The 15,901-nt window shown below is 34.4% G+C and overlaps 1 protein-coding gene across 1 annotated transcript in view; it reads left to right on the forward strand.

Annotated features, from left to right (window-relative positions):
• Positions 1-15,496, forward strand: part of LOC124296781 (acetylcholinesterase-like) — a 117,919-nt gene extending 102,423 nt beyond the window's left edge. Inside the window, exons 7-8 of the mRNA XM_046747133.1 lie at positions 10,197-10,203; positions 11,191-15,496. The gene's annotated coding sequence lies outside the window, so the exon portion shown is untranslated. The remainder of the gene's footprint in view (positions 1-10,196; positions 10,204-11,190) is intronic.
• Positions 15,497-15,901: the final 405 nt, after the last annotated feature.

Here is a 15,901-nt window from a genome sequence, read left to right on the forward strand (position 1 = left end):
TGGATATTTTTCTTGTTTATCTTCTTTTGCTGGATCGAGTTGTGTAAAGAAGTATCAGAGTATTTGCACGAGCTGTCGTGGTTATACGCTCGTTCGAAGATTAATGCAAAAGTAAATGGGCAATCTGTACGGCGGCATGAATCAGTCGTGTGGATAGTTGTCGGAAAATTAAAGTACAGGCGTAACTGCACAAGTTCTACATGTATATATTATAGACATAATTTATGTATATACGTACATGTATAAATATTGGAACGCAGAGCCCGGCTTTTTAGGCAGTAAGCACCTCATCACATATCACTAGAAAATAGCTATACCTACATGTAACAATTATGGCAAATAGCCGATTTAACGATAGCATTTGAATATATAATTGACGTAGCACTGTAGATTTGTGCCTCAATTACAAACGCTGTTACACAAGTACCATATACGGTATACATGTATATTTTCGTTCACTCGTCGTTTTACATTCGACGATCGCGATATTGTGCGACGTCACTGTATAACGATTAATTTTTTGTTTCTTTTCTTTTTTTTTTGTTTTTTTTTATTATTTCGAACGACAAGATATCACAATTTATCTACGTATTAATAATTTCAACGGCAGACAACGTTTTAATACTAACAACGTAAAAAACATTATAATGTATGAGGCTGGTAGCAATGTTTTTGGGATAATTATTATCACTGTTATTATTATAATTATTAATATCGTCGTTGTTCTTGTTATACTCAAGTACTAAAAGGGGGATTTTAAGTCGTAATTACCGACAGCTGTGTCAAGGTATACGTAAAATTCATATTGAGTATGCGACTTCGCCGAGGAATAACGAAATTTCGACTGAATCAACCAGAAATATTATTTTTATTCCAAATATATTTTTTCCTTTCTTAGTGTCATTAAAATTTCGTATGCAAGCTAAGAGGGATTCCGTATTAATTTAGTTGATTGTATAATTAATGTGTGAAAAAGAAGGTACGATCGTTAATTACAATTTGAACGGAATTGTAAGAATTCTGTATTTTGCGTTGGATATAATTAACTTCTAATCAAATTCACGAAACGTGGGTAAAAACGGAAAAATCGTCGTAAGTTTATAAATATATATTCCAAAATTTGACTCGTAATTATCTTTTTATTCCGAAATTCTTTCAATTTTACGGCTACTTTCTTTTTGCTTTTTTTTTTCATTTCATTTAATGAGACTTAGACAGCCGCGAGAAAACGCGCGGCAAGTGGAAAAAGGAAGAACGTTTCCGCAAGGGAAGCCATTTCCTCTGATATTAAAGTCTCCGCGAACTCCGCCTTCTTGCTTTTCCCTCCGCCGTTTTATATACTTCGCTTTCATTTTATATACCCACATATACTCCCACCTGTTACCTGTCATTCACAGATTTCGTTTTCGGCTAACAATTCGCTCACTACTACCGGTGAACAGATTTCTCCTCTTATTCTATTTCTTTTTTTTCTTCGTCGAATATAAACCCACTTACTTTTTATTCCGATCCTCGTCAGATTTCAAAGATCATTCGGTCTTTGGTTCACTTCCCTTCGGATATAGAGCCAATTTGCATATTTCAAACGGTATAAACGACAATGTCGTAAGACATATAGCGATAAAGAAAATTGGTTTCCCAATTTTTTCAATAATCAGGCACAATTATTCGACCGTACAAATTCTACATCTTCCACCATTCTACCTGTTACTGTTATTTCAAACGAACAATTTACTGTATAAAAAGTAGAGTTAGCGCTGTGCCTATACGAATAGTGTATAAACGTATGAAGTGTAATCTTTCCTATACATATACATATACATTAGACTGTATAAAAAAAAAAATCGACTATTTTTTTCTGCCAAATATGAGTAAAAAATATTGTTTGAAATGATGAAAAAAAAAAATGCCGTCAAAGTTTGAGCTCTTGATATTAATATGTAATTTCCTACAAAAATACGTTCTGGTCTTATCAGTACACTAGTACGTTGACGAGTTATGAGATTCCAATGTTTAAAGAAAAAAAAAAAAAAAAACAATTCTCATGTTATTCAAATGGAAAATAGAAAATCGCGATGATGCACCTTTAAATATTAATATTAAGAGCTCAAACTTTGACGGCATTTTTTCTTTTTGTACTTTGAAACAATATGTTTGACTCGAAGTTTAAAAAAAAAAAAATCCATTTTTTTTGTGCAGTCTAATACACAGATACATATACATATACCTACAGTAGATCCGACAGCTCGGATTTATTTCATCAAATCCGGATGACCGAAGCCCGATACAGAGAGCTTTGGTACGCTTTAATGTTGAGCTTGCGAGTAGCGAATTGCGAAATTACATAATACCAACTTAGCGCGTGCGCTTCGAATTTCATCGCACTCTTATGACATGTAATTGATTACAATCATAATTATTTTCTTACTTCTAAAAAATTTCTCGTCATGCCATAATAATGGATATTGAAACAAACAATGAAGTCACCGAGTTTCGAGGGCTTATCTCATTTAATCACGCCACTTTAAAATTTATGGAAAAGGCCTCGTTGATTTCTATCGCTTAAGACATCCTGTTCGAATCGAGTAATTAACGATTGCAGTATAGCAAACTATAAGGGGATTAACAGTGAATTTTAAGTGACAATGAGTCGTATTACAGGGTTATATACGATATAATAATAATACACGATACAGAGCCAAATGATATCTATTTATAATATATATACATACCCACGCAAATAGTACACCCCATGTATTTGCCGAGTTTCCACATTATACAATGAAAATCGAAAAATGAAGAAACAAATAGGAAAATTTCAACCATCTAGTACATTACATATTGTAATTCTTTTGACGATCCAATCAAGAACTCGGCTACGCCTATCCAATTCTCTGTATTATAGGATATATATCGACGAGTGTATAGGGCCTAATCGAGGAGGATTGGCTAACTTTATATATATATTATAAAACGTACATATATATAAACCGCACGTCGCACTGTTTCATACACGAAATGTAGATTTTTCAAAGAGCACACATTATACCTTATAGATTTATAATTCGGCCTATACTTGTAGAGATTATGTGTATTATTATTATTATCATTATCATTAAATTACTATCATTGTTAATTACCATTATTACACGTTATACGTTCCATTTTTATCCCGAAATTTATACAACTATCAAACCCAGTCGGAGATAATTTATTCCAAATAGCGTTGTAATTCGCGAACCAAAATTTATCTTGTATAATACTATGGTTCTTTTTTTACACATTTCGTGTGGAGATTCAGTTCAAAACATCGTCCTCCGATATTGTGCTACGGGAAATAATGAGAACTACGTAGGTAAAGATACCTAGGTGTGTGAGAACGATATTTCGACGGATTATCTACCTTTCAACGGGACAGCGAATCTAATTGTGTATATATATATATATATATATATATATATATATATATATATACTACCGTTATAATTGTAGAATGATTCGATATCGAAAAATCGGCTTACATGTTATATACGTAATAACGTATAAATAACGATCACGTATCAACTGAAAATTCTGTGCGTAGTTTAATATATTATACATCTGTAGTGGGTTGATTATCTCGTGTAGGTATAACACCATTACACACACGCTGCAACGAATTAAAACTGTAACATTAACATATTATACATTCTGTCTGTCTCGCGTGAATTTTTCTACACTCTGATAATTAATTTACTATGTACGCAATTGTCTGTAATTATTTCACAATGCATATTTAGGGATAATTTTGGTACCTCGGTCCAAGTCAACGAACCTATAAACGAGTCTGTGCAAATTGTAGAATGCCATTCTGCACGTAATATGGAATTCAAATTATATACACAAGCTAAGTTTTCAATTATGTATTTCTAATACCGATCGTTTTAGCTAATCCTGCCTTGCTCAGATATAAAATATCGAAAGAAAAAAAGTTTCACTTCACGCGATCGCCTCAATACGATCTGCTTGTGTACCTACGTGCAATTATTTACAGCGTACACACGTGAAAATAATACGATCTTTGTTAATTGACAGTCTAAGGAAAAGTTACGAGCGCCCATTAAAGCCTACGGAAGCGTAATCACGACGTCTAGGTACGTCGAATGGGTGGTTTACGCGTATAATATCATTACGTTACTGACGAAATAAACATTAATACAAAATTGAGAAAATAAAAGGTGAACGATATAAAATCGATGAATTATAGCGACACGAACGATTAAACTATATATTTTTAAACGTGATCGGTATATGTATAATATAGCTGTACGATAATATATTACTAACAATAATAATACAATGACAAATATATAATGTACCTATAATATACTGTAATACGCTAGGATCTGCATCAGTTCGAACAATCCATACTCTACTGTGATGTGCTTTTCCCGTACAATACGTTTACATACATACATATATACATATATATATATATATATACATACGTGTATATTACGTTATATATACACATTATACATACATACATACATACATACATATGCAGGTATACACCGCTCGTTGATCAATGTGACTGCTTAAATGAGACGCGAGATATATTGCATTATAAATCGTAACTGCACGTTTGCGTCAAGTTGCTGTTAAAAAGACCCGTGAGACCTGTTAATTTATGCTTTTTCCGCACCGGCGATTAGTTCGTCAAATATGCAAGTGACATGAAAGGATACTCGGCAAAATAAGAAAAGAAACAGTAATAATAATTATCGGGTCTTTCGGACGAAAGTTTTATTCACGGATTTAAGCTACTCGACGCAAACGACTTTCTCCCCTGATGCGTTAACGCAGTATTGCTAATGTAGCTGTATAAACAATAGCATTAGTGACGCGATAATTACGTACCGAATTATGCTCTCTTTCTCTCTGACCAGAAGGCATGCAGTGACGGTTCGGCTGGTACTTGGATTTTATCACCTTGTGTAAACTAATCGTCCAATATCGTTAATGGAAATATCACCTAATAATCTATTTTTAATCACGGATGAAATTACGAGTAGAATTTTAATTCACACTCGGGCGGAGGTAAGGAATTTGCGAGAAACTCGCGTTACGGAATCTTTAAAGAGGTTGCGGGTATATCGGCTGAAAAACGATACGTTTTACCGAATTTTAACAGTTATTACGTAGTAATCGCACATCGAGCATTTGCAAAATTATTATGCTCGAAAGATGTGACGAAGATTTCTTCAAATAACACAAAAATAGGAAATACTTGAATTATAAACGAAAGCTGGGATATCGATGCTTCGATTCAAATCGATTTGACCTTATTTGAAATATAGTATTTTAAATTATTTTCGATTTTACTCTACGATGTCTAATTTTATTCAGAAGATCATTTCGGCAAAGACACTAACATGTATTTCCTTTTTTCAGTAGTCGATTTAATATTGTCATTTATCTACGTCTATTTGAATATTTAATTTTAGAAAATTGTATTCCGACTGAAACAAGCCATCTTATCGTTGGCGAGAAACCGAACAAATTTACTAGTTTTTTTTGACAATTTTTAAACGATTTAAACCAAAGTCTCACTATATCTGAACTTTTGTTTATGATTCCAGTATTTTCTATTTTCGGTATTTTTTGAGATATCTTCGGTAACTAACGTTTATATTGACTCGATCTACTCGATGCGCGACTATGTGGTAATAAAATTAATGAAGAGTATCGATTATAGGCTAACCAACTACCTCCTTGTAAACTGTAACAATATATGAATGAATTTACGAACGACGATCACTAATTATCAGGGGCTATCAGCTGAAACAATTAAAAACACAAACACATTGTGCAGAGAAAATTAACACTTCGAAGGTGATGAAATCGCATTTGGGTAGCGTCAGGTGTTCCTCACGACTCCTTCTATACGAAGTCAATGTAGATTACGTAGAATTAGACATCAGCATAAACGCATAGTGTACGTCATACATCTGTACGTTTTTGTCAATCATTTCTTATCCACGCAGTTTTTCCCTGCATCGTTCCGCGCACTTGATTTAAATTCAGAGCGACATTTATTTTATTATCATATGTACGCAGGAAAATTTTTTTGTCGACATTACCAAATCTGGCGATCAAATGTACGGTGAAAGAAATTTTTTGCCGATCGAAACGAACAAATTATTTCTCGGATCGCTTTTTCGTCAAGTCGAGTGAAATTTTTTTTACTACCCTCGAAGTAAAATTTGATCCTCGTGTTTGGTAAATTCGACAGATCCATTCTCTTTGTGTGTGCATATGCGGCGAACAGGGTGCAGCCTTGAAAAGTAAAGATTTCCTAATAGCTGTAGAAAGCCCATTATTTTCGATCAAATTATGTCAATGTTAACCGTCGCGAGAACCGAATGCATCGCATCTTCGGCTGCTCGTTGTCAGATGAAATCGGATCATTTGAACTATAATTGTTCGGAGAAGAAGAGATATCGGATTAAATGCCAGCGCAGATGTGTTAATTAGAAATCAATAAATGTTCATTAACTGGAAGAGCTAATCGATTTAGAAACAGTTTTTCTATTGTCTTCAATTACTTTTATCTGATAAAGTAGTTCAATTAACTGTAGATACATCTATAGGTTACACATCGTCTTTCCGAATAAAATATTTGTTATTCCGAGAATCAATATAAATAAATAATATGAAATCGATACGTTTGGAACGGGGAATTGATCTCATCGTTCGTTGTACAAGAATTTTGTGAAAAATATGCCCTAAATCGACACGCGTGATCAGCTTGATTTTAGAGATTCGGAAACAAAAAAAAAAAAAAAAAATGAGGAAATTAGAAGAAAAACATCCTTCCAAATTTGACAACTTTTTCAAGGCGATGCGACACTTTTTGAGTCATGCATCTAGATGAACATTAGAAACGTATACGAAAAAGTAACAATAATAAAACTTGTCGCACTTTGTTTCGATTGTTCTTCTTCGTTTTGCTCTCTTCATCCTAGATTCGATTTCGTTAATGAAATGAAATCTAATAGTGAGTAGAAGAGGAAAAAAAAAATAGATAAACTACACTGTAAATAAATGCAATTTCTACCTTACAATGTAGACTATATATTATATACTATACAAAAGACTATATACATACTTTATACAACTTTTCTGGATAGGTTTATGTACGTAAAATTTTCTTCCAACACGCGTCTGGGGTTTTTGTGTTATAACGTGTAGGTATGTGAAAAAATTTCATCTTACAGACCAGACACTGCGATTTACTATCGAAACCGAAGACCAATTGCAAATTTATAAACAACCAAGCTGATTGATTTTGAGGGTGAAAATTTTCTTGATAAACAAATATGGATAAAAATTTTCTTCCTGTACTACGCATACCCGTTCAAAGACATTTCTCATAATTGTACAAGATACGCGAATATTTTACGATTGACGGATTTCGAGTATGAGAAATACGAGTAAATTAATTAATCGGGAGATGATGTAATACACAAATTCGAAGCGACTTCTGTGATTTTGAAATTTCGTACAGAAGTCGTTAAAAGTCCGTCAGGTGCTGACACACGATGTTAATAGCTCCGTATCCTGAGGTTATTAATTTTCGTCGGTATAAGGTGTTAGCCAACACGTTAGTCAACGTGTAATATTCGTCGCACCCACTCTCATTCCCGATTCTACACAACAATGAAAACCACTCAATCGGCTCGTAGCTAAAATATATTCGACAATAATACCTAATCGCGTTTTTATGGCCACGGAGTTATTATGCCATTGCGGTAAATGCATTTACGAATCAGACACACGCGTGCTCTACGTACGTATACATGGATACGTACGCGCAGTGATTCCAAGCCCTTCAGGCTGCTTCTTCGTCAGAATTACTTCATTCGAATCCTAAATCGTTCAATGACTTTAAATAAACCCCTGTAATCCGATTGTGAAACAATTTTTATCGACGCTTCGTCCGAAGGAGAAATGATCTTTGTCGTGCAGCTGTTTTTTCGTTACCCCAGATTCGCATCGTTTGGAAATAATTACTCTCAAATAGAATAGGGTGTAAACTCTGAAGCAGATCTGAAGCTACGCGACACCCGCGCCCACGCAAAAGCGGACAAAAAAAAAAAAATAATAATAAAACACACATAGACACAAACACCTACTTCGTGTTACACACAGTGTATAATGTAATATTCTTGTAATTGAAAGAGTTAAATTGCAGAACGGGCGTTGCGATACGTATAATCGATTCCTGTAGCTGCATACAAACTGCTAAATTGTATCGCGTATGGTGGAAAAATAACGAAGTGGATATTATAATGTTTAGTAAATTTGTAACGTGATGAATGGCGTTATAACATTTTCGATATTATATTTAAAAATACATTACGTACGTATTAATTATATAGTACCTAAATATCATTCACACGCAATATAATGGAAATTCAATGTGCTGTTATACTAAAAAGAAAATATCTCACTCATGGGTTGCTTTTTGCTTTCTTTCAATATAACGATGTCATGTATAATTGTACACAACTTAAGCAGAAAAAACGTTTGAAAGAAAGGATTATAACATTACATAAATACACATATAATATATATATATATACACACACACATAAATTATATATAATTACGTTGGATGTTGTTAGGTTGACTAAATATTATAAATGTTACCGTTGTCTACGTATGATGATTAATATTATTAATATGATTATTATGGTTATTATTATTGCTATTATTATTATTATTATTATTATTTCTAGTAGTATAATTATTATCACCGTTCAAAAAAATAATGTGAATTCAACAAAACAAAATATAAAACCGAACCGTGTAACAATTAATACCATTGTAGTTATCACGAATAAATTGTATAACGAATTACTACGATTTCGTGCCAAAGCATAATTATTCAAAAGAATTATTCGAGCACTCGATCCTTATTAATGTATTTGCATAACTGTACGAAAAATTAATTTTTTTACTCTATACGGGTGTGTCACTCGATGATAATTCCCACTGCAGGTATGCCGGTGGTATATTAACTATTAAAGTCTATATTTAGTATTACCTCATATATATTATATTATACTATAGGCAACCCTCTCTCCACAATTCATCGAATCAATCAAAGAATGACGGTCGGTATGTTTAATTAAAGATATTATAATCGTTGAAAGGTCAAGGACAGGTACTGGGCTCGAACAAGAAGCTTATGCCGAGGCGAATGCAATTCCTTTTGATCATTTAACATACCTACGCATATCGAACATCGACGATCCTGCACTGCTCCTTGTAATGCATTGCGTCACCTGTGAATAAATTGGGGAATACGGAAGAAAGGGAGAAGAATTGTAAGGAGAATTTAAAGCAAGATAGAAAACGAGGGGGCGGAGGAAAAGCTAAGTAAGCGAGGGTGTGTCGAGTCGAGGGGTGATTCAACCAAAGCCCACGCACCGTCTGCACGGAGGGCAACGCACTCTCGGCATCTGAACCCTTACCTTATGCTGCAGCGTTTCGAGATAATAATACGAAAAAAAAAGAGGGAAGAAGGGAAATAAGAAAATGGAAAAGAAGAAGTAGAGAAGGAAACAAAACACCGAGGAGGAACGCAGACTTGAATAAGGTACTTGAAGACCGCAAACTATAATCACAAAGGTACCTTACCTTTATACAACGCGAATAAGGCCGAGAGCTCTCACATTTTATTTTTATCCTTTTTTCTTACTTTCAGCTATTCTGACTCGAGATTTTGCTGGTTGGATATCTTTCAACCAGCTTGCGTCGCGAAGACCGGAATCCAAAACAGTTGGACGCAGCGAATATTCCTTATACCTGTCACCGACAGATTTATACGGTCATCAAGTTTCTCGGATCAATTATTCACTCATTTTTCATTGCTTCTAACGCTATTCGCAATTTTCATCGATTTTAGATAATCGCGTATCGCAGCTTCTAGTCGGTATCTCTAAAAAAAAAAAAAAAAAAAAAAAAAAGCATTGTGTGAGTGATTCGAGGTGATTAAAAATAATGAAAAATTAGTCGAAACCGCGGAAAATCAGTCGCAATCAATTTTTAATCGACAGTTGAGGAAATACTTTGATTAATTCGATCCGACTATCGCCCAGCGCTAAATATCACGGTCTGGTACGCATCGGGAAGTTTTTGTCGAACAGATGAAGCGTGTAAGAAGACATTATTCAGACTACAGAAATAACAATATGCAAATAACGAGCCTGCGGAGGAGGCGGCAGAATCGATAGAGCCAATGGATGTTGTATTTTTACGTCTATGGAGTGGACCCAGCGAAACGTGCCTGAGACAGCGGGAATTTATTATATAAAATATTCGCTAAAGTCCAACAGGGTGTCAGACTTTGAGTTATTGAAAACGAGATTTTCGGTCCGGTTTATCGGATGTTTACTTTTGAATGATTTTGCAATACGCATATAATTATCGAGATCGAAAATATTTGTAGTTTCAGTTTGTTTTTTCTTCCAACGCTTCGCAAGTTTTTCACATCATGGCAGAATTGTGTGAAAACGAATGTTCGAAACGCCGGTTAATTTTCATATTGAAATTGGCGAATTCAAAGAAACTTGTCAGTGAATTAACCTTGTTCAAAATATAAGCAATAACAATATCGTAATTCTTAAAATCGCGATTAACGATTTTCATAATGTAGTTTTTTTTTTCCTCGACCACTACGCAAAATATTGCGTATTCGGGAATGTAAAATAGCTTAAATAATCTCCACGTGAATGGGAATTCAGCCAGTATAATTGTATCGCTATATTATCGGAATGTTTTTCGAGAAGCTGAAATTTTGGGTGAAAAAATACGTTCGGGCGAAATTCCGGACGAGGTATCGGACGAACTGTATCAGCTTTCGCGGGCAACTTAATTCCTCTGCATAGACGGTAATCAGTAAATAGGCTGCCACCTTGATTGGGCACACAAACAGGTCCAGTGGCAAGATATCCTCGACGGTCTGCGGATCCTGGAACCCCGGCCTATTTGAATAATGCTAATTTGAAAGCCCGCTAATTCGATCCCCCTCGTAAATGGTTTACCAATGGAACCGCAAAGCGGGCTCTAAACAAGGGTTCATTTGCTTTTTAACGGCGTTGAAAATCGCCAAAGAGCTCCCCAATGATCGAGGGGAAAGAGGATCGGAGGAGGATCGTGGAAATCTTCGATCACATGTATCTAGATCCGTCCGGCAATCGGATTCGGGGAAAAGTGATGGCTGGGGGTGAAATTGAAACGATAAATAGAATGGCGAATCGATCTTTCCGTAACATTCACTCGTTTTAGGAAGGATGGTTGTCCGAAGATTTATACTTTTTATTAGTTGAGAAGGAGAATTAAAAAAGGATTTAAGTGCAATTTTTGTCAACAAATATCCCATGCATCATATGACTAACAATAAGCAGCGAAGAAACAATAGTTTCTCTCCGTTTTTTGTATTTTTAATTTTCAAATAAGTACTAGTTACAGGCACTTGCTGCCTTTTTTAATTCTTCTCTTCAATGTTGTTGCGTGATAATCGTGTGATTAGTATAATCAATGAAATTATTATATTCCTAAGCTACGAGATAGCTTTTGAGAAAAATACGGGTGCATTAACATGTGTAGTAAAATACTCGAATTATAAAGCAGAAACTTGTCGCTACACATCGACGTTTCGTGTCAAATCGCTTTATAGTTGTTACACTTACAGTAGTGCCGTTCAGTTTTAATTTAACCGGCTAATTCCATTCAAGAGATCATATTTTCTACAAAGTTACAGAAACCGATTTTGTACCTTAGCAATTAGTTAAATATTGACATCTGTTGATCGTAATCCATCTCGATGCCGATAACGTAAAATTAAATTTTCAACGATGCCAAAATATTTTTGAAAAAAAGGAAAGTGTTTCGGTTATTTTTTTAGAAAATAGTCTTCTGAATTTAATTTTATTTCTAATTCCAGCATGTGATAGTTTTGCTTGAGAATATGACAATTTTATAAATTATACGCAATTATTATACTACTATCTCGAAATAAAATTAATAATAATTAGATCGCTTTAAAGCTGAGCAACATCCATAATGAAAGAAGAAAATGAAACAAATTCTGAAGTAAGACGATTGAATGTAAAGTAAGTTGGATCGTATAGAAATTTTCCCAACGAACCACGACTCGTTCAAATTGATTACAAAATCGGTTTTATGATACATGTGCATCTATCGTATCTTCGGAAAACAGTTGCGTGTACAAGTCCCTACCTAATTTAATACGAAATGTCTGCACCCCAGTCGTAAGTGTACAGTCGTAAATTCATTCAAATTAAGAGAGCGTCCAGATTTAATCGATCAACTAATTTCCACGCATTTAGTAATATACATAAAACTTACGTAAGCATGCAATTATATTGTTTTTCGCGCTAATTAGTCGTGAATGGCTCGCGGTAATGCCAGTAAAAATTGAAAACCGTCACGTCCGCACATCTACGTGCCACAAAACACGATTCGACTTTTTATTTCTTCCGTATTATATACAGCTGTTAAACAATTCAATGAATTTGGCTGCTCATTAGGATATTACGATTAGGTGGGACGAGGTAATTTATTAACGAATAAAAATTTACGATTTCTCGATGACGAAATATGCGGTCAGCATGTGCTCGGGATGCAAATTGTTCGAGGAAGAGAGAAAAAAAATGATAATAAAAATAATAATGTTCAAAAAAAAATCAATGTCAATAAATTGAATAATTTTAAACACCTGGCCGACACGAGATCGATTAGCGATTCTGGTCACATGCCACATAATGTAAATTCTACAAAGTCTCTTACTACTCGTCGGAATTAATCACAATGAGTATTGGTAATTAATTCATGAGCCTGGTTTTATACGCTGTCAATAGTTACTCTTTGATATTTGATTTTCTTTTTTTTTTAACTGTGAAGCAAAAAACGTTCAGCGATTCACATTTTTTAGTTAAATTAAGACACCTAGTTGTGAAAATAAAACAGCTCAATAAAACTTCATGCGAAAGATTGTATCTGAAACTCGACTTCGGGCAAAAACGTAAATTTTATCAAAAATGAAAAAAAGCAACACTCGTCCATAAAAATTCTTAGTCATTTCGAATCTATGATAGTTACTAAAAATAAAAAAAACGATAACTTAAAAATGTGAACTTACCGTCGCGACCCAATGAGCTAGTTAGTTCGAATAAATAATATCGATGACACACTTTATGCAAAAAGTTGGTAATTCGGCGCATAGAGCTTATATACGGCAAAATTTAATTTAAACCCTGTGATTACAATTTTCACACCTGTTTCGAAATTTTATTTGTCATCAATTGAATTTTTGGCCCATTTTAAAACTCCAATATGCAATCTATTTCGAAAATTCGAAATTCATGTGTCAATTCTCAAGACTGTCGTAAAATTTCGTAGCAAGATATATCAGTTTTTTAAATTCAATATTTTTCTCCTCGACATTTTTCATCACATTTCAATTTTCGAATGTGGTAATGAAATTTCACACATCCAGTAATTAAAATTTTTAAAGCAGTTTTATAAATTTTTTAACAACATTTGTTAATTTTACACGAATAGTGTTCTGTACATGAACACCTGCTTTATTTGCGGGGTCTGAGGCTTCGCCATTCCTCGTAAATGATGTACGTGTACATATAACTGCAGTCAATTACTCTAAGCAGAAAATTTTCGCAAAACTGATAATTTTCTTTCACCTAACTTTGAAAAATGATTTTCGCCGTTCTGCTGACGGTTTCAAGTTCAAAGAACTCATTCTTCCGCGGGTGCGATCCAGTAATCCGAGGAAGAAACGAACTATGTTGAATTTTCTAGTTCCGTGTAAGGTTGTTACACAAAAATGCGTTATTTTTCCGCTGTTAATTATAAGCACCGTACGATCACCGAGGAATGTTTGTGAAGATGCACAGATTTACAAAAAATAGTATAAAGCTAAAAGCATTAATCCAAACAACATGCGACATTCGTCACGCAAGTGTGTAAATCGAAAGGTGTATTCGGCCTAATCTGAGATATCAATCTAGAAAGTTTGTACAATAAGCCGCCAGTCCATTCATGGATTCTCTGATTTGAAATAGCGGTGAATGTTTTACCGTATATATCCAAACAGCATTGATTCCGCATGCCTGCTTGATTAACTTTTAATGTCATATTAATACGCCGGCCAGAGATCTATCCGTCAGATATCTCGTAACAGAGGCACGTTTCAACCCCTCGAGTATATGGTAAAAGTATTTTTCGATGGTTTTGTCATTCCTTTCGTTTACATATGCGTGCAATGGATATGTAACAAAAGGATACGCCCGAAGGTGATATAATAGCAAAACGACTTACGGTATTGATTAATTCAAAGGAGAAAAGCGAGGAAAGTTACATATTTAACGATCCGCAATTTGTAATTATCAATATGGTGATAACGACCAAGAGTTTTCATTGTAGCCGAGGCTCGAGGCTATTTATTTTATTCTAAGAATACCGTACTTATCACACGATAGAAAAGACACTCCCAGCCGACCGCATCGCTCTAAATTTAAGTTTAGACTTTATGCTTGCATTGTTAATAGCCAAGATCAATGATGCCTCATACCGACTGCCCTCGTCTGTCTCTTTAATTATTTCCAATTAATTGGAAATTTAGGGAGATTTCGTAGCACGATTCGGTCCCAGACACCAGTCAGCATCGATCTATACTCCTATCTGAATTGGATACCGGACGAGAAAAACAAAAAAAAGAAATAGACTAAAACTGGTGAGAAAATAAAACTACAACAATAACTAATAACAGAAATACAAGAATAACGAGCCAACCGCGCTCCGCGCCATAAAACGTGGATTTACAAGATTATCCACTTAAAGCAGAGATTCGATTTTTTATTAGCGTCACATTGAAATCGCACAAGTTTGTCGTATTTTTTTAAATATCGTACGTAACCCGAGGAACAACTGTTACATAACATCATCGTTCAAATTTTTTTACACCGAAAAAAAAAAAACCAATTCGGATTTAATAGTGGTTTCCTAACTCGAAAGGATAATCATTTACATATATAGAACTGCATGTGAATCTCGAATTCCTATGTTTGCACCTGAGAAAAGGGTTGAAACTGTGCTGAGTGGTTGTAATGTTTTATTCAGATACGCGTGCACGGGAATTTGCGTATTCAAAGGGTGTGAGCGTCGAGAAAATAAGAAGCTAGAGAGAGAGAGAGAGAGAGAGAGAGAGAGAGAGAGAGAGAGAGAGAGAGAGGAAGAGGAAAAAAAGAAGAGAGTAAAATCGAATTCTCAAGCGTTGAACGAGCCGACGTGTGCAGACGTGAGAAAATGTCAGATCGAATATTCCCAGTATAAATATAATGGATGTGCGCAAACTTTTAAAACAGACTTTCAGTTATACATAATAATAAATGAATAGATTTGTGAATTTCGTGTTTTGGATTAGTGCACCTCGTGGTATGTATAATGTGATGTGGAAAAAAAATGATTCTGTATTATTAATTTCGGTATGACTAACGGGAAAAGAGAAAAGTTGCGGTTGAAAAATGTCCAACGATTTTCAAATTCCACTTTGACTTGCGGTTCAAAAACCGTTACCAGCTGTATATATATATATAGTACAAATTATATATATATAAATATATATCGCTTATCTCCAATATAACCAAGCAAATAAAATCAAGTAATCAAATAATGTAAAAGGATGTGAAACTGTCAAAGCATTCCGATCGCCTAGCAACAAATACATTAACCTAATAACTTCATAATGTGTTTAGCTCATAGACGATCAGCGGTAGTGATCAAAGAAATGAATATTGTATTCGGAAATTAT

This window comes from Neodiprion virginianus, chromosome 1 (assembly GCF_021901495.1).
Source record: "Neodiprion virginianus isolate iyNeoVirg1 chromosome 1, iyNeoVirg1.1, whole genome shotgun sequence".
Taxonomy (NCBI): domain Eukaryota; kingdom Metazoa; phylum Arthropoda; class Insecta; order Hymenoptera; family Diprionidae; genus Neodiprion; species Neodiprion virginianus.